We start from the raw sequence: 15,755 nt of genomic DNA, 5'->3' as shown, positions 1-15,755 counted from the left end.
AAACTGAAAACTGAGAGTACACTTCCGCGGAAACAACCGGGAAGCCATAACACTTAATTAACGCGGCAAAAGCCGCTAGGCAACACAAGACACAACACAAACACTAAGTCGACGAAACAACGAAGAAAAGAAGACAAAGGAACGTCACACACAGAAAGTAAATAGTCACAACCCGAGGGAAACGGCGGATCGAATACACAGCACGTCCGATCGCTGTCGCGTCTCAAGCGGAACTGACCTCTGGGTTATGGGCCCAGCACGCTTCCACTGCGCCACTCTGCTGTGCCGAGAGAAGCGCGCTCTTCGGTGCGTGACATGGGACACTTGGAAAAGCGTTGTCTGCGTCGCCTACCGTTTAATTAACTGTGTAGCATCTCCCAGCTTGACTTGTCTCGACTTTGCTCGACTGACGCTACGCTGACGCTTGCACGAAGCGATATTTACCGCGATCGTCTCGAGATGCAGCTGCGAGATGCTCAGGATTAACATTGCACTCCACGAAGGTGGAGACATTCGAATGCACTGCCTAGCTACGCGCCCGCAACTAACAAAATGCCGACCCTGCCAGGATTCGAACCTGGAATCTTCTGATGCGTAGTCAGACGCGTTATCCGTTGCGCCACAGGGCCACTGTTCGCGTTTTCTGCTACGAGGCGGGTGCACATCGCAAAGCAACGTGTTCTCCGTGGCTCGGCAATTGCATGTCATCCACTGACAACGGCGGCGCGGCCACTCTGGTCTTCCGCACTCTGCAGGGAGCTGCCACCAAGGAAGGCATCTCTCCTCCTGCTGCTCGGCCACGGAGCGCCTGCACAGCTTAGAGCTTGCCACACATCTGCCGTCGCTGTTGGACAGGTAGCGGAATGCAAGGCGCCCGTTTTTTTGCATTTTTTCGCTGATGACAAGCGGTTGACATGCTTGTAAGTGTAGCATATAAAACAAGAATCGTATGAAGCATTCGTAGACAGGTGCTAAAGTCGTAGTATGGCCGCAGGTGACGGTCGTATGACGGGTCTGTAGCCACAACAGGTTGGCATCAAAGTGAATACCGCTAACTGTAAGCACTCTGCTGTAGCCCCAGTGGCGCAATTGGTTAGCGCACGGTACTTATAAGGCAGTAGCCGTGAGCAATGCCGGGGTTGTGAGTTCGAGCCTCACCTGGGGCATACTTTTATTTCGTAGCAGCTGACTATGGAAGCATCGGGACGCTAGATTTGAGATGCATCACGTACCTGAGAGACCATAAATGTGCGTGCACTGTAGTCAACGACTGCGTGTTCCTCGGTAGTATAGTGGTTAGTATCCCCGCCTGTCACGCGGGAGACCGGGGTTCGATTCCCCGCCGGGGAGGTGCGATTTTTATATCGCGAAGGTTGCACGTGTGGCCCGAAAAAGCATTACCGTTGTGATCAAGGAATGTAATTGCTAAAAAATCGTAAGAAAGTCTGCGTCTTAGGAAGTGTTTCTCGTATTCTGCACACGACGTCGTCGTTTCACAACTCACAGGGTTTGCTGTCGACGCTGAATCAGCGCACCCCAAGATTAATGATCGAGCTCGAAGCACCCAAGAAAAAGAATAATTTTAGCAGAGCGTGGTTTCGATCCACGGACCTCTGGGTTATGGGCCCAGCACGCTTCCACTGCGCCACTCTGCTGTGCCGAGAGAAGCGCGCTCTTCGGTGCGTGACATGGGACACTTGGAAAAGCGTTGTCTGCGTCGCCTACCGTTTAATTAACTGTGTAGCATCTCCCAGCTTGACTTGTCTCGACTTTGCTCGACTGACGCTACGCTGACGCTTGCACGAAGCGATATTTACCGCGATCGTCTCGAGATGCAGCTGCGAGATGCTCAGGATTAACATTGCACTCCACGAAGGTGGAGACATTCGAATGCACTGCCTAGCTACGCGCCCGCAACTAACAAAATGCCGACCCTGCCAGGATTCGAACCTGGAATCTTCTGATGCGTAGTCAGACGCGTTATCCGTTGCGCCACAGGGCCACTGTTCGCGTTTTCTGCTACGAGGCGGGTGCACATCGCAAAGCAACGTGTTCTCCGTGGCTCGGCAATTGCATGTCATCCACTGACAACGGCGGCGCGGCCACTCTGGTCTTCCGCACTCTGCAGGGAGCTGCCACCAAGGAAGGCATCTCTCCTCCTGCTGCTCGGCCACGGAGCGCCTGCACAGCTTAGAGCTTGCCACACATCTGCCGTCGCTGTTGGACAGGTAGCGGAATGCAAGGCGCCCGTTTTTTTGCATTTTTTCGCTGATGACAAGCGGTTGACATGCTTGTAAGTGTAGCATATAAAACAAGAATCGTATGAAGCATTCGTAGACAGGTGCTAAAGTCGTAGTATGGCCGCAGGTGACGGTCGTATGACGGGTCTGTAGCCACAACAGGTTGGCATCAAAGTGAATACCGCTAACTGTAAGCACTCTGCTGTAGCCCCAGTGGCGCAATTGGTTAGCGCACGGTACTTATAAGGCAGTAGCCGTGAGCAATGCCGGGGTTGTGAGTTCGAGCCTCACCTGGGGCATACTTTTATTTCGTAGCAGCTGACTATGGAAGCATCGGGACGCTAGATTTGAGATGCATCACGTACCTGAGAGACCATAAATGTGCGTGCACTGTAGTCAACGACTGCGTGTTCCTCGGTAGTATAGTGGTTAGTATCCCCGCCTGTCACGCGGGAGACCGGGGTTCGATTCCCCGCCGGGGAGGTGCGATTTTTATATCGCGAAGGTTGCACGTGTGGCCCGAAAAAGCATTACCGTTGTGATCAAGGAATGTAATTGCTAAAAAATCGTAAGAAAGTCTGCGTCTTAGGAAGTGTTTCTCGTATTCTGCACACGACGTCGTCGTTTCACAACTCACAGGGTTTGCTGTCGACGCTGAATCAGCGCACCGCAAGATTAATGATCGAGCTCGAAGCACCCAAGAAAAAGAATAATTTTAGCAGAGCGTGGTTTCGATCCACGGACCTCTGGGTTATGGGCCCAGCACGCTTCCACTGCGCCACTCTGCTGTGCCGAGAGAAGCGCGCTCTTCGGTGCGTGACATGGGACACTTGGAAAAGCGTTGTCTGCGTCGCCTACCGTTTAATTAACTGTGTAGCATCTCCCAGCTTGACTTGTCTCGACTTTGCTCGACTGACGCTACGCTGACGCTTGCACGAAGCGATATTTACCGCGATCGTCTCGAGATGCAGCTGCGAGATGCTCAGGATTAACATTGCACTCCACGAAGGTGGAGACATTCGAATGCACTGCCTAGCTACGCGCCCGCAACTAACAAAATGCCGACCCTGCCAGGATTCGAACCTGGAATCTTCTGATGCGTAGTCAGACGCGTTATCCGTTGCGCCACAGGGCCACTGTTCGCGTTTTCTGCTACGAGGCGGGTGCACATCGCAAAGCAACGTGTTCTCCGTGGCTCGGCAATTGCATGTCATCCACTGACAACGGCGGCGCGGCCACTCTGGTCTTCCGCACTCTGCAGGGAGCTGCCACCAAGGAAGGCACCTCTCCTCCTGCTGCTCGGCCACGGAGCGCCTGCACAGCTTAGAGCTTGCCACACATCTGCCGTCGCTGTTGGACAGGTAGCGGAATGCAAGGCGCCCGTTTTTTTGCATTTTTTCGCTGATGACAAGCGGTTGACATGCTTGTAAGTGTAGCATATAAAACAAGAATCGTATGAAGCATTCGTAGACAGGTGCTAAAGTCGTAGTATGGCCGCAGGTGACGGTCGTATGACGGGTCTGTAGCCACAACAGGTTGGCATCAAAGTGAATACCGCTAACTGTAAGCACTCTGCTGTAGCCCCAGTGGCGCAATTGGTTAGCGCACGGTACTTATAAGGCAGTAGCCGTGAGCAATGCCGGGGTTGTGAGTTCGAGCCTCACCTGGGGCATACTTTTATTTCGTAGCAGCTGACTATGGAAGCATCGGGACGCTAGATTTGAGATGCATCACGTACCTGAGAGACCATAAATGTGCGTGCACTGTAGTCAACGACTGCGTGTTCCTCGGTAGTATAGTGGTTAGTATCCCCGCCTGTCACGCGGGAGACCGGGGTTCGATTCCCCGCTGGGGAGGTGCGATTTTTATATCGCGAAGGTTGCACGTGTGGCCCGAAAAAGCATTACCGTTGTGATCAAGGAATGTAATTGCTAAAAAATCGTAAGAAAGTCTGCGTCTTAGGAAGTGTTTCTCGTATTCTGCACACGACGTCGTCGTTTCACAACTCACAGGGTTTGCTGTCGACGCTGAATCAGCGCACCCCAAGATTAATGATCGAGCTCGAAGCACCCAAGAAAAAGAATAATTTTAGCAGAGCGTGGTTTCGATCCACGGACCTCTGGGTTATGGGCCCAGCACGCTTCCACTGCGCCACTCTGCTGTGCCGAGAGAAGCGCGCTCTTCGGTGCGTGACATGGGACACTTGGAAAAGCGTTGTCTGCGTCGCCTACCGTTTAATTAACTGTGTAGCATCTCCCAGCTTGACTTGTCTCGACTTTGCTCGACTGACGCTACGCTGACGCTTGCACGAAGCGATATTTACCGCGATCGTCTCGAGATGCAGCTGCGAGATGCTCAGGATTAACATTGCACTCCACGAAGGTGGAGACATTCGAATGCACTGCCTAGCTACGCGCCCGCAACTAACAAAATGCCGACCCTGCCAGGATTCGAACCTGGAATCTTCTGATGCGTAGTCAGACGCGTTATCCGTTGCGCCACAGGGCCACTGTTCGCGTTTTCTGCTACGAGGCGGGTGCACATCGCAAAGCAACATGTTCTCCGTGGCTCGGCAATTGCATGTCATCCACTGACAACGGCGGCGCGGCCACTCTGGTCTTCCGCACTCTGCAGGGAGCTGCCACCAAGGAAGGCATCTCTCCTCCTGCTGCTCGGCCACGGAGCGCCTGCACAGCTTAGAGCTTGCCACACATCTGCCGTCGCTGTTGGACAGGTAGCGGAATGCAAGGCGCCCGTTTTTTTGCATTTTTTCGCTGATGACAAGCGGTTGACATGCTTGTAAGTGTAGCATATAAAACAAGAATCGTATGAAGCATTCGTAGACAGGTGCTAAAGTCGTAGTATGGCCGCAGGTGACGGTCGTATGACGGGTCTGTAGCCACAACAGGTTGGCATCAAAGTGAATACCGCTAACTGTAAGCACTCTGCTGTAGCCCCAGTGGCGCAATTGGTTAGCGCACGGTACTTATAAGGCAGTAGCCGTGAGCAATGCCGGGGTTGTGAGTTCGAGCCTCACCTGGGGCATACTTTTATTTCGTAGCAGCTGACTATGGAAGCATCGGGACGCTAGATTTGAGATGCATCACGTACCTGAGAGACCATAAATGTGCGTGCACTGTAGTCAACGACTGCGTGTTCCTCGGTAGTATAGTGGTTAGTATCCCCGCCTGTCACGCGGGAGACCGGGGTTCGATTCCCCGCCGGGGAGGTGCGATTTTTATATCGCGAAGGTTGCACGTGTGGCCCGAAAAAGCATTACCGTTGTGATCAAGGAATGTAATTGCTAAAAAATCGTAAGAAAGTCTGCGTCTTAGGAAGTGTTTCTCGTATTCTGCACACGACGTCGTCGTTTCACAACTCACAGGGTTTGCTGTCGACGCTGAATCAGCGCACCCCAAGATTAATGATCGAGCTCGAAGCACCCAAGAAAAAGAATAATTTTAGCAGAGCGTGGTTTCGATCCACGGACCTCTGGGTTATGGGCCCAGCACGCTTCCACTGCGCCACTCTGCTGTGCCGAGAGAAGCGCGCTCTTCGGTGCGTGACATGGGACACTTGGAAAAGCGTTGTCTGCGTCGCCTACCGTTTAATTAACTGTGTAGCATCTCCCAGCTTGACTTGTCTCGACTTTGCTCGACTGACGCTACGCTGACGCTTGCACGAAGCGATATTTACCGCGATCGTCTCGAGATGCAGCTGCGAGATGCTCAGGATTAACATTGCACTCCACGAAGGTGGAGACATTCGAATGCACTGCCTAGCTACGCGCCCGCAACTAACAAAATGCCGACCCTGCCAGGATTCGAACCTGGAATCTTCTGATGCGTAGTCAGACGCGTTATCCGTTGCGCCACAGGGCCACTGTTCGCGTTTTCTGCTACGAGGCGGGTGCACATCGCAAAGCAACGTGTTCTCCGTGGCTCGGCAATTGCATGTCATCCACTGACAACGGCGGCGCGGCCACTCTGGTCTTCCGCACTCTGCAGGGAGCTGCCACCAAGGAAGGCATCTCTCCTCCTGCTGCTCGGCCACGGAGCGCCTGCACAGCTTAGAGCTTGCCACACATCTGCCGTCGCTGTTGGACAGGTAGCGGAATGCAAGGCGCCCGTTTTTTTGCATTTTTTCGCTGATGACAAGCGGTTGACATGCTTGTAAGTGTAGCATATAAAACAAGAATCGTATGAAGCATTCGTAGACAGGTGCTAAAGTCGTAGTATGGCCGCAGGTGACGGTCGTATGACGGGTCTGTAGCCACAACAGGTTGGCATCAAAGTGAATACCGCTAACTGTAAGCACTCTGCTGTAGCCCCAGTGGCGCAATTGGTTAGCGCACGGTACTTATAAGGCAGTAGCCGTGAGCAATGCCGGGGTTGTGAGTTCGAGCCTCACCTGGGGCATACTTTTATTTCGTAGCAGCTGACTATGGAAGCATCGGGACGCTAGATTTGAGATGCATCACGTACCTGAGAGACCATAAATGTGCGTGCACTGTAGTCAACGACTGCGTGTTCCTCGGTAGTATAGTGGTTAGTATCCCCGCCTGTCACGCGGGAGACCGGGGTTCGATTCCCCGCCGGGGAGGTGCGATTTTTATATCGCGAAGGTTGCACGTGTGGCCCGAAAAAGCATTACCGTTGTGATCAAGGAATGTAATTGCTAAAAAATCGTAAGAAAGTCTGCGTCTTAGGAAGTGTTTCTCGTATTCTGCACACGACGTCGTCGTTTCACAACTCACAGGGTTTGCTGTCGACGCTGAATCAGCGCACCCCAAGATTAATGATCGAGCTCGAAGCACCCAAGAAAAAGAATAATTTTAGCAGAGCGTGGTTTCGATCCACGGACCTCTGGGTTATGGGCCCAGCACGCTTCCACTGCGCCACTCTGCTGTGCCGAGAGAAGCGCGCTCTTCGGTGCGTGACATGGGACACTTGGAAAAGCGTTGTCTGCGTCGCCTACCGTTTAATTAACTGTGTAGCATCTCCCAGCTTGACTTGTCTCGACTTTGCTCGACTGACGCTACGCTGACGCTTGCACGAAGCGATATTTACCGCGATCGTCTCGAGATGCAGCTGCGAGATGCTCAGGATTAACATTGCACTCCACGAAGGTGGAGACATTCGAATGCACTGCCTAGCTACGCGCCCGCAACTAACAAAATGCCGACCCTGCCAGGATTCGAACCTGGAATCTTCTGATGCGTAGTCAGACGCGTTATCCGTTGCGCCACAGGGCCACTGTTCGCGTTTTCTGCTACGAGGCGGGTGCACATCGCAAAGCAACGTGTTCTCCGTGGCTCGGCAATTGCATGTCATCCACTGACAACGGCGGCGCGGCCACTCTGGTCTTCCGCACTCTGCAGGGAGCTGCCACCAAGGAAGGCATCTCTCCTCCTGCTGCTCGGCCACGGAGCGCCTGCACAGCTTAGAGCTTGCCACACATCTGCCGTCGCTGTTGGACAGGTAGCGGAATGCAAGGCGCCCGTTTTTTTGCATTTTTTCGCTGATGACAAGCGGTTGACATGCTTGTAAGTGTAGCATATAAAACAAGAATCGTATGAAGCATTCGTAGACAGGTGCTAAAGTCGTAGTATGGCCGCAGGTGACGGTCGTATGACGGGTCTGTAGCCACAACAGGTTGGCATCAAAGTGAATACCGCTAACTGTAAGCACTCTGCTGTAGCCCCAGTGGCGCAATTGGTTAGCGCACGGTACTTATAAGGCAGTAGCCGTGAGCAATGCCGGGGTTGTGAGTTCGAGCCTCACCTGGGGCATACTTTTATTTCGTAGCAGCTGACTATGGAAGCATCGGGACGCTAGATTTGAGATGCATCACGTACCTGAGAGACCATAAATGTGCGTGCACTGTAGTCAACGACTGCGTGTTCCTCGGTAGTATAGTGGTTAGTATCCCCGCCTGTCACGCGGGAGACCGGGGTTCGATTCCCCGCCGGGGAGGTGCGATTTTTATATCGCGAAGGTTGCACGTGTGGCCCGAAAAAGCATTACCGTTGTGATCAAGGAATGTAATTGCTAAAAAATCGTAAGAAAGTCTGCGTCTTAGGAAGTGTTTCTCGTATTCTGCACACGACGTCGTCGTTTCACAACTCACAGGGTTTGCTGTCGACGCTGAATCAGCGCACCCCAAGATTAATGATCGAGCTCGAAGCACCCAAGAAAAAGAATAATTTTAGCAGAGCGTGGTTTCGATCCACGGACCTCTGGGTTATGGGCCCAGCACGCTTCCACTGCGCCACTCTGCTGTGCCGAGAGAAGCGCGCTCTTCGGTGCGTGACATGGGACACTTGGAAAAGCGTTGTCTGCGTCGCCTACCGTTTAATTAACTGTGTAGCATCTCCCAGCTTGACTTGTCTCGACTTTGCTCGACTGACGCTACGCTGACGCTTGCACGAAGCGATATTTACCGCGATCGTCTCGAGATGCAGCTGCGAGATGCTCAGGATTAACATTGCACTCCACGAAGGTGGAGACATTCGAATGCACTGCCTAGCTACGCGCCCGCAACTAACAAAATGCCGACCCTGCCAGGATTCGAACCTGGAATCTTCTGATGCGTAGTCAGACGCGTTATCCGTTGCGCCACAGGGCCACTGTTCGCGTTTTCTGCTACGAGGCGGGTGCACATCGCAAAGCAACGTGTTCTCCGTGGCTCGGCAATTGCATGTCATCCACTGACAACGGCGGCGCGGCCACTCTGGTCTTCCGCACTCTGCAGGGAGCTGCCACCAAGGAAGGCATCTCTCCTCCTGCTGCTCGGCCACGGAGCGCCTGCACAGCTTAGAGCTTGCCACACATCTGCCGTCGCTGTTGGACAGGTAGCGGAATGCAAGGCGCCCGTTTTTTTGCATTTTTTCGCTGATGACAAGCGGTTGACATGCTTGTAAGTGTAGCATATAAAACAAGAATCGTATGAAGCATTCGTAGACAGGTGCTAAAGTCGTAGTATGGCCGCAGGTGACGGTCGTATGACGGGTCTGTAGCCACAACAGGTTGGCATCAAAGTGAATACCGCTAACTGTAAGCACTCTGCTGTAGCCCCAGTGGCGCAATTGGTTAGCGCACGGTACTTATAAGGCAGTAGCCGTGAGCAATGCCGGGGTTGTGAGTTCGAGCCTCACCTGGGGCATACTTTTATTTCGTAGCAGCTGACTATGGAAGCATCGGGACGCTAGATTTGAGATGCATCACGTACCTGAGAGACCATAAATGTGCGTGCACTGTAGTCAACGACTGCGTGTTCCTCGGTAGTATAGTGGTTAGTATCCCCGCCTGTCACGCGGGAGACCGGGGTTCGATTCCCCGCCGGGGAGGTGCGATTTTTATATCGCGAAGGTTGCACGTGTGGCCCGAAAAAGCATTACCGTTGTGATCAAGGAATGTAATTGCTAAAAAATCGTAAGAAAGTCTGCGTCTTAGGAAGTGTTTCTCGTATTCTGCACACGACGTCGTCGTTTCACAACTCACAGGGTTTGCTGTCGACGCTGAATCAGCGCACCGCAAGATTAATGATCGAGCTCGAAGCACCCAAGAAAAAGAATAATTTTAGCAGAGCGTGGTTTCGATCCACGGACCTCTGGGTTATGGGCCCAGCACGCTTCCACTGCGCCACTCTGCTGTGCCGAGAGAAGCGCGCTCTTCGGTGCGTGACATGGGACACTTGGAAAAGCGTTGTCTGCGTCGCCTACCGTTTAATTAACTGTGTAGCATCTCCCAGCTTGACTTGTCTCGACTTTGCTCGACTGACGCTACGCTGACGCTTGCACGAAGCGATATTTACCGCGATCGTCTCGAGATGCAGCTGCGAGATGCTCAGGATTAACATTGCACTCCACGAAGGTGGAGACATTCGAATGCACTGCCTAGCTACGCGCCCGCAACTAACAAAATGCCGACCCTGCCAGGATTCGAACCTGGAATCTTCTGATGCGTAGTCAGACGCGTTATCCGTTGCGCCACAGGGCCACTGTTCGCGTTTTCTGCTACGAGGCGGGTGCACATCGCAAAGCAACGTGTTCTCCGTGGCTCGGCAATTGCATGTCATCCACTGACAACGGCGGCGCGGCCACTCTGGTCTTCCGCACTCTGCAGGGAGCTGCCACCAAGGAAGGCACCTCTCCTCCTGCTGCTCGGCCACGGAGCGCCTGCACAGCTTAGAGCTTGCCACACATCTGCCGTCGCTGTTGGACAGGTAGCGGAATGCAAGGCGCCCGTTTTTTTGCATTTTTTCGCTGATGACAAGCGGTTGACATGCTTGTAAGTGTAGCATATAAAACAAGAATCGTATGAAGCATTCGTAGACAGGTGCTAAAGTCGTAGTATGGCCGCAGGTGACGGTCGTATGACGGGTCTGTAGCCACAACAGGTTGGCATCAAAGTGAATACCGCTAACTGTAAGCACTCTGCTGTAGCCCCAGTGGCGCAATTGGTTAGCGCACGGTACTTATAAGGCAGTAGCCGTGAGCAATGCCGGGGTTGTGAGTTCGAGCCTCACCTGGGGCATACTTTTATTTCGTAGCAGCTGACTATGGAAGCATCGGGACGCTAGATTTGAGATGCATCACGTACCTGAGAGACCATAAATGTGCGTGCACTGTAGTCAACGACTGCGTGTTCCTCGGTAGTATAGTGGTTAGTATCCCCGCCTGTCACGCGGGAGACCGGGGTTCGATTCCCCGCCGGGGAGGTGCGATTTTTATATCGCGAAGGTTGCACGTGTGGCCCGAAAAAGCATTACCGTTGTGATCAAGGAATGTAATTGCTAAAAAATCGTAAGAAAGTCTGCGTCTTAGGAAGTGTTTCTCGTATTCTGCACACGACGTCGTCGTTTCACAACTCACAGGGTTTGCTGTCGACGCTGAATCAGCGCACCCCAAGATTAATGATCGAGCTCGAAGCACCCAAGAAAAAGAATAATTTTAGCAGAGCGTGGTTTCGATCCACGGACCTCTGGGTTATGGGCCCAGCACGCTTCCACTGCGCCACTCTGCTGTGCCGAGAGAAGCGCGCTCTTCGGTGCGTGACATGGGACACTTGGAAAAGCGTTGTCTGCGTCGCCTACCGTTTAATTAACTGTGTAGCATCTCCCAGCTTGACTTGTCTCGACTTTGCTCGACTGACGCTACGCTGACGCTTGCACGAAGCGATATTTACCGCGATCGTCTCGAGATGCAGCTGCGAGATGCTCAGGATTAACATTGCACTCCACGAAGGTGGAGACATTCGAATGCACTGCCTAGCTACGCGCCCGCAACTAACAAAATGCCGACCCTGCCAGGATTCGAACCTGGAATCTTCTGATGCGTAGTCAGACGCGTTATCCGTTGCGCCACAGGGCCACTGTTCGCGTTTTCTGCTACGAGGCGGGTGCACATCGCAAAGCAACGTGTTCTCCGTGGCTCGGCAATTGCATGTCATCCACTGACAACGGCGGCGCGGCCACTCTGGTCTTCCGCACTCTGCAGGGAGCTGCCACCAAGGAAGGCATCTCTCCTCCTGCTGCTCGGCCACGGAGCGCCTGCACAGCTTAGAGCTTGCCACACATCTGCCGTCGCTGTTGGACAGGTAGCGGAATGCAAGGCGCCCGTTTTTTTGCATTTTTTCGCTGATGACAAGCGGTTGACATGCTTGTAAGTGTAGCATATAAAACAAGAATCGTATGAAGCATTCGTAGACAGGTGCTAAAGTCGTAGTATGGCCGCAGGTGACGGTCGTATGACGGGTCTGTAGCCACAACAGGTTGGCATCAAAGTGAATACCGCTAACTGTAAGCACTCTGCTGTAGCCCCAGTGGCGCAATTGGTTAGCGCACGGTACTTATAAGGCAGTAGCCGTGAGCAATGCCGGGGTTGTGAGTTCGAGCCTCACCTGGGGCATACTTTTATTTCGTAGCAGCTGACTATGGAAGCATCGGGACGCTAGATTTGAGATGCATCACGTACCTGAGAGACCATAAATGTGCGTGCACTGTAGTCAACGACTGCGTGTTCCTCGGTAGTATAGTGGTTAGTATCCCCGCCTGTCACGCGGGAGACCGGGGTTCGATTCCCCGCCGGGGAGGTGCGATTTTTATATCGCGAAGGTTGCACGTGTGGCCCGAAAAAGCATTACCGTTGTGATCAAGGAATGTAATTGCTAAAAAATCGTAAGAAAGTCTGCGTCTTAGGAAGTGTTTCTCGTATTCTGCACACGACGTCGTCGTTTCACAACTCACAGGGTTTGCTGTCGACGCTGAATCAGCGCACCCCAAGATTAATGATCGAGCTCGAAGCACCCAAGAAAAAGAATAATTTTAGCAGAGCGTGGTTTCGATCCACGGACCTCTGGGTTATGGGCCCAGCACGCTTCCACTGCGCCACTCTGCTGTGCCGAGAGAAGCGCGCTCTTCGGTGCGTGACATGGGACACTTGGAAAAGCGTTGTCTGCGTCGCCTACCGTTTAATTAACTGTGTAGCATCTCCCAGCTTGACTTGTCTCGACTTTGCTCGACTGACGCTACGCTGACGCTTGCACGAAGCGATATTTACCGCGATCGTCTCGAGATGCAGCTGCGAGATGCTCAGGATTAACATTGCACTCCACGAAGGTGGAGACATTCGAATGCACTGCCTAGCTACGCGCCCGCAACTAACAAAATGCCGACCCTGCCAGGATTCGAACCTGGAATCTTCTGATGCGTAGTCAGACGCGTTATCCGTTGCGCCACAGGGCCACTGTTCGCGTTTTCTGCTACGAGGCGGGTGCACATCGCAAAGCAACGTGTTCTCCGTGGCTCGGCAATTGCATGTCATCCACTGACAACGGCGGCGCGGCCACTCTGGTCTTCCGCACTCTGCAGGGAGCTGCCACCAAGGAAGGCACCTCTCCTCCTGCTGCTCGGCCACGGAGCGCCTGCACAGCTTAGAGCTTGCCACACATCTGCCGTCGCTGTTGGACAGGTAGCGGAATGCAAGGCGCCCGTTTTTTTGCATTTTTTCGCTGATGACAAGCGGTTGACATGCTTGTAAGTGTAGCATATAAAACAAGAATCGTATGAAGCATTCGTAGACAGGTGCTAAAGTCGTAGTATGGCCGCAGGTGACGGTCGTATGACGGGTCTGTAGCCACAACAGGTTGGCATCAAAGTGAATACCGCTAACTGTAAGCACTCTGCTGTAGCCCCAGTGGCGCAATTGGTTAGCGCACGGTACTTATAAGGCAGTAGCCGTGAGCAATGCCGGGGTTGTGAGTTCGAGCCTCACCTGGGGCATACTTTTATTTCGTAGCAGCTGACTATGGAAGCATCGGGACGCTAGATTTGAGATGCATCACGTACCTGAGAGACCATAAATGTGCGTGCACTGTAGTCAACGACTGCGTGTTCCTCGGTAGTATAGTGGTTAGTATCCCCGCCTGTCACGCGGGAGACCGGGGTTCGATTCCCCGCCGGGGAGGTGCGATTTTTATATCGCGAAGGTTGCACGTGTGACCCGAAAAAGCATTACCGTTGTGATCAAGGAATGTAATTGCTAAAAAATCGTAAGAAAGTCTGCGTCTTAGGAAGTGTTTCTCGTATTCTGCACACGACGTCGTCGTTTCACAACTCACAGGGTTTGCTGTCGACGCTGAATCAGCGCACCCCAAGATTAATGATCGAGCTCGAAGCACCCAAGAAAAAGAATAATTTTAGCAGAGCGTGGTTTCGATCCACGGACCTCTGGGTTATGGGCCCAGCACGCTTCCACTGCGCCACTCTGCTGTGCCGAGAGAAGCGCGCTCTTCGGTGCGTGACATGGGACACTTGGAAAAGCGTTGTCTGCGTCGCCTACCGTTTAATTAACTGTGTAGCATCTCCCAGCTTGACTTGTCTCGACTTTGCTCGACTGACGCTACGCTGACGCTTGCACGAAGCGATATTTACCGCGATCGTCTCGAGATGCAGCTGCGAGATGCTCAGGATTAACATTGCACTCCACGAAGGTGGAGACATTCGAATGCACTGCCTAGCTACGCGCCCGCAACTAACAAAATGCCGACCCTGCCAGGATTCGAACCTGGAATCTTCTGATGCGTAGTCAGACGCGTTATCCGTTGCGCCACAGGGCCACTGTTCGCGTTTTCTGCTACGAGGCGGGTGCACATCGCAAAGCAACGTGTTCTCCGTGGCTCGGCAATTGCATGTCATCCACTGACAACGGCGGCGCGGCCACTCTGGTCTTCCGCACTCTGCAGGGAGCTGCCACCAAGGAAGGCACCTCTCCTCCTGCTGCTCGGCCACGGAGCGCCTGCACAGCTTAGAGCTTGCCACACATCTGCCGTCGCTGTTGGACAGGTAGCGGAATGCAAGGCGCCCGTTTTTTTGCATTTTTTCGCTGATGACAAGCGGTTGACATGCTTGTAAGTGTAGCATATAAAACAAGAATCGTATGAAGCATTCGTAGACAGGTGCTAAAGTCGTAGTATGGCCGCAGGTGACGGTCGTATGACGGGTCTGTAGCCACAACAGGTTGGCATCAAAGTGAATACCGCTAACTGTAAGCACTCTGCTGTAGCCCCAGTGGCGCAATTGGTTAGCGCACGGTACTTATAAGGCAGTAGCCGTGAGCAATGCCGGGGTTGTGAGTTCGAGCCTCACCTGGGGCATACTTTTATTTCGTAGCAGCTGACTATGGAAGCATCGGGACGCTAGATTTGAGATGCATCACGTACCTGAGAGACCATAAATGTGCGTGCACTGTAGTCAACGACTGCGTGTTCCTCGGTAGTATAGTGGTTAGTATCCCCGCCTGTCACGCGGGAGACCGGGGTTCGATTCCCCGCCGGGGAGGTGCGATTTTTATATCGCGAAGGTTGCACGTGTGGCCCGAAAAAGCATTACCGTTGTGATCAAGGAATGTAATTGCTAAAAAATCGTAAGAAAGTCTGCGTCTTAGGAAGTGTTTCTCGTATTCTGCACACGACGTCGTCGTTTCACAACTCACAGGGTTTGCTGTCGACGCTGAATCAGCGCACCCCAAGATTAATGATCGAGCTCGAAGCACCCAAGAAAAAGAATAATTTTAGCAGAGCGTGGTTTCGATCCACGGACCTCTGGGTTATGGGCCCAGCACGCTTCCACTGCGCCACTCTGCTGTGCCGAGAGAAGCGCGCTCTTCGGTGCGTGACATGGGACACTTGGAAAAGCGTTGTCTGCGTCGCCTACCGTTTAATTAACTGTGTAGCATCTCCCAGCTTGACTTGTCTCGACTTTGCTCGACTGACGCTACGCTGACGCTTGCACGAAGCGATATTTACCGCGATCGTCTCGAGATGCAGCTGCGAGATGCTCAGGATTAACATTGCACTCCACGAAGGTGGAGACATTCGAATGCACTGCCTAGCTACGCGCCCGCAACTAACAAAATGCCGACCCTGCCAGGATTCGAACCTGGAATCTTCTGATGCGTAGTCAGACGCGTTATCCGTTGCGCCACAGGGCCACTGTTCGCGTTTTCTGCTACGA

At 53.1% G+C, this 15,755-nt stretch overlaps 34 non-coding genes across 34 annotated transcripts; 22 read left to right on the top strand and 12 right to left on the bottom strand.

The window, feature by feature from the left end:
- Positions 1 to 556: 556 nt before the first annotated feature.
- On the bottom strand, positions 557 to 629 carry Trnar-acg. Its single transcript has one exon. It is a non-coding gene; the product is annotated as a tRNA-Arg (tRNA).
- Positions 630 to 1,074: 445 nt separating this feature from the next.
- On the top strand, positions 1,075 to 1,166 carry Trnai-uau. Its single transcript is given in 2 exon segments — positions 1,075 to 1,112; positions 1,131 to 1,166. It is a non-coding gene; the product is annotated as a tRNA-Ile (tRNA).
- A 112-nt stretch (positions 1,167 to 1,278) lies between these two features.
- On the top strand, positions 1,279 to 1,350 carry Trnad-guc. The gene has a single exon. It is a non-coding gene; the product is annotated as a tRNA-Asp (tRNA).
- Positions 1,351 to 1,929: 579 nt separating this feature from the next.
- Trnar-acg lies at positions 1,930 to 2,002 on the bottom strand. The gene has a single exon. It is a non-coding gene; the product is annotated as a tRNA-Arg (tRNA).
- A 445-nt stretch (positions 2,003 to 2,447) lies between these two features.
- On the top strand, positions 2,448 to 2,539 carry Trnai-uau. Its single transcript is given in 2 exon segments — positions 2,448 to 2,485; positions 2,504 to 2,539. It is a non-coding gene; the product is annotated as a tRNA-Ile (tRNA).
- Positions 2,540 to 2,651: 112 nt separating this feature from the next.
- On the top strand, positions 2,652 to 2,723 carry Trnad-guc. The gene has a single exon. It is a non-coding gene; the product is annotated as a tRNA-Asp (tRNA).
- Positions 2,724 to 3,302: 579 nt separating this feature from the next.
- Positions 3,303 to 3,375, bottom strand: Trnar-acg. Its single transcript has one exon. It is a non-coding gene; the product is annotated as a tRNA-Arg (tRNA).
- Positions 3,376 to 3,820: 445 nt separating this feature from the next.
- On the top strand, positions 3,821 to 3,912 carry Trnai-uau. The gene is given in 2 exon segments: positions 3,821 to 3,858; positions 3,877 to 3,912. It is a non-coding gene; the product is annotated as a tRNA-Ile (tRNA).
- Positions 3,913 to 4,024: 112 nt separating this feature from the next.
- On the top strand, positions 4,025 to 4,096 carry Trnad-guc. Its single transcript has one exon. It is a non-coding gene; the product is annotated as a tRNA-Asp (tRNA).
- A 579-nt stretch (positions 4,097 to 4,675) lies between these two features.
- Positions 4,676 to 4,748, bottom strand: Trnar-acg. The gene has a single exon. It is a non-coding gene; the product is annotated as a tRNA-Arg (tRNA).
- Positions 4,749 to 5,193: 445 nt separating this feature from the next.
- Positions 5,194 to 5,285, top strand: Trnai-uau. The gene is given in 2 exon segments: positions 5,194 to 5,231; positions 5,250 to 5,285. It is a non-coding gene; the product is annotated as a tRNA-Ile (tRNA).
- A 112-nt stretch (positions 5,286 to 5,397) lies between these two features.
- Positions 5,398 to 5,469, top strand: Trnad-guc. The gene has a single exon. It is a non-coding gene; the product is annotated as a tRNA-Asp (tRNA).
- Positions 5,470 to 6,048: 579 nt separating this feature from the next.
- On the bottom strand, positions 6,049 to 6,121 carry Trnar-acg. The gene has a single exon. It is a non-coding gene; the product is annotated as a tRNA-Arg (tRNA).
- Positions 6,122 to 6,566: 445 nt separating this feature from the next.
- Trnai-uau lies at positions 6,567 to 6,658 on the top strand. The gene is given in 2 exon segments: positions 6,567 to 6,604; positions 6,623 to 6,658. It is a non-coding gene; the product is annotated as a tRNA-Ile (tRNA).
- Positions 6,659 to 6,770: 112 nt separating this feature from the next.
- Trnad-guc lies at positions 6,771 to 6,842 on the top strand. The gene has a single exon. It is a non-coding gene; the product is annotated as a tRNA-Asp (tRNA).
- A 579-nt stretch (positions 6,843 to 7,421) lies between these two features.
- Trnar-acg lies at positions 7,422 to 7,494 on the bottom strand. Its single transcript has one exon. It is a non-coding gene; the product is annotated as a tRNA-Arg (tRNA).
- Positions 7,495 to 7,939: 445 nt separating this feature from the next.
- Positions 7,940 to 8,031, top strand: Trnai-uau. Its single transcript is given in 2 exon segments — positions 7,940 to 7,977; positions 7,996 to 8,031. It is a non-coding gene; the product is annotated as a tRNA-Ile (tRNA).
- Positions 8,032 to 8,143: 112 nt separating this feature from the next.
- On the top strand, positions 8,144 to 8,215 carry Trnad-guc. Its single transcript has one exon. It is a non-coding gene; the product is annotated as a tRNA-Asp (tRNA).
- A 579-nt stretch (positions 8,216 to 8,794) lies between these two features.
- Positions 8,795 to 8,867, bottom strand: Trnar-acg. Its single transcript has one exon. It is a non-coding gene; the product is annotated as a tRNA-Arg (tRNA).
- Positions 8,868 to 9,312: 445 nt separating this feature from the next.
- Trnai-uau lies at positions 9,313 to 9,404 on the top strand. The gene is given in 2 exon segments: positions 9,313 to 9,350; positions 9,369 to 9,404. It is a non-coding gene; the product is annotated as a tRNA-Ile (tRNA).
- A 112-nt stretch (positions 9,405 to 9,516) lies between these two features.
- Trnad-guc lies at positions 9,517 to 9,588 on the top strand. Its single transcript has one exon. It is a non-coding gene; the product is annotated as a tRNA-Asp (tRNA).
- A 579-nt stretch (positions 9,589 to 10,167) lies between these two features.
- On the bottom strand, positions 10,168 to 10,240 carry Trnar-acg. Its single transcript has one exon. It is a non-coding gene; the product is annotated as a tRNA-Arg (tRNA).
- A 445-nt stretch (positions 10,241 to 10,685) lies between these two features.
- On the top strand, positions 10,686 to 10,777 carry Trnai-uau. The gene is given in 2 exon segments: positions 10,686 to 10,723; positions 10,742 to 10,777. It is a non-coding gene; the product is annotated as a tRNA-Ile (tRNA).
- Positions 10,778 to 10,889: 112 nt separating this feature from the next.
- On the top strand, positions 10,890 to 10,961 carry Trnad-guc. Its single transcript has one exon. It is a non-coding gene; the product is annotated as a tRNA-Asp (tRNA).
- A 579-nt stretch (positions 10,962 to 11,540) lies between these two features.
- Trnar-acg lies at positions 11,541 to 11,613 on the bottom strand. Its single transcript has one exon. It is a non-coding gene; the product is annotated as a tRNA-Arg (tRNA).
- A 445-nt stretch (positions 11,614 to 12,058) lies between these two features.
- Trnai-uau lies at positions 12,059 to 12,150 on the top strand. Its single transcript is given in 2 exon segments — positions 12,059 to 12,096; positions 12,115 to 12,150. It is a non-coding gene; the product is annotated as a tRNA-Ile (tRNA).
- Positions 12,151 to 12,262: 112 nt separating this feature from the next.
- On the top strand, positions 12,263 to 12,334 carry Trnad-guc. Its single transcript has one exon. It is a non-coding gene; the product is annotated as a tRNA-Asp (tRNA).
- Positions 12,335 to 12,913: 579 nt separating this feature from the next.
- Trnar-acg lies at positions 12,914 to 12,986 on the bottom strand. Its single transcript has one exon. It is a non-coding gene; the product is annotated as a tRNA-Arg (tRNA).
- A 445-nt stretch (positions 12,987 to 13,431) lies between these two features.
- On the top strand, positions 13,432 to 13,523 carry Trnai-uau. Its single transcript is given in 2 exon segments — positions 13,432 to 13,469; positions 13,488 to 13,523. It is a non-coding gene; the product is annotated as a tRNA-Ile (tRNA).
- A 112-nt stretch (positions 13,524 to 13,635) lies between these two features.
- Trnad-guc lies at positions 13,636 to 13,707 on the top strand. The gene has a single exon. It is a non-coding gene; the product is annotated as a tRNA-Asp (tRNA).
- Positions 13,708 to 14,286: 579 nt separating this feature from the next.
- On the bottom strand, positions 14,287 to 14,359 carry Trnar-acg. Its single transcript has one exon. It is a non-coding gene; the product is annotated as a tRNA-Arg (tRNA).
- Positions 14,360 to 14,804: 445 nt separating this feature from the next.
- On the top strand, positions 14,805 to 14,896 carry Trnai-uau. Its single transcript is given in 2 exon segments — positions 14,805 to 14,842; positions 14,861 to 14,896. It is a non-coding gene; the product is annotated as a tRNA-Ile (tRNA).
- Positions 14,897 to 15,008: 112 nt separating this feature from the next.
- Positions 15,009 to 15,080, top strand: Trnad-guc. Its single transcript has one exon. It is a non-coding gene; the product is annotated as a tRNA-Asp (tRNA).
- A 579-nt stretch (positions 15,081 to 15,659) lies between these two features.
- Positions 15,660 to 15,732, bottom strand: Trnar-acg. Its single transcript has one exon. It is a non-coding gene; the product is annotated as a tRNA-Arg (tRNA).
- Positions 15,733 to 15,755: the final 23 nt, after the last annotated feature.

This window comes from Schistocerca piceifrons, unplaced genomic scaffold (assembly GCF_021461385.2).
Source record: "Schistocerca piceifrons isolate TAMUIC-IGC-003096 unplaced genomic scaffold, iqSchPice1.1 HiC_scaffold_442, whole genome shotgun sequence".
Taxonomy (NCBI): domain Eukaryota; kingdom Metazoa; phylum Arthropoda; class Insecta; order Orthoptera; family Acrididae; genus Schistocerca; species Schistocerca piceifrons.
The sequence above is the reverse complement of the archived record's forward strand: the minus strand, read 5'-3'. Positions and strand labels throughout refer to the sequence as shown.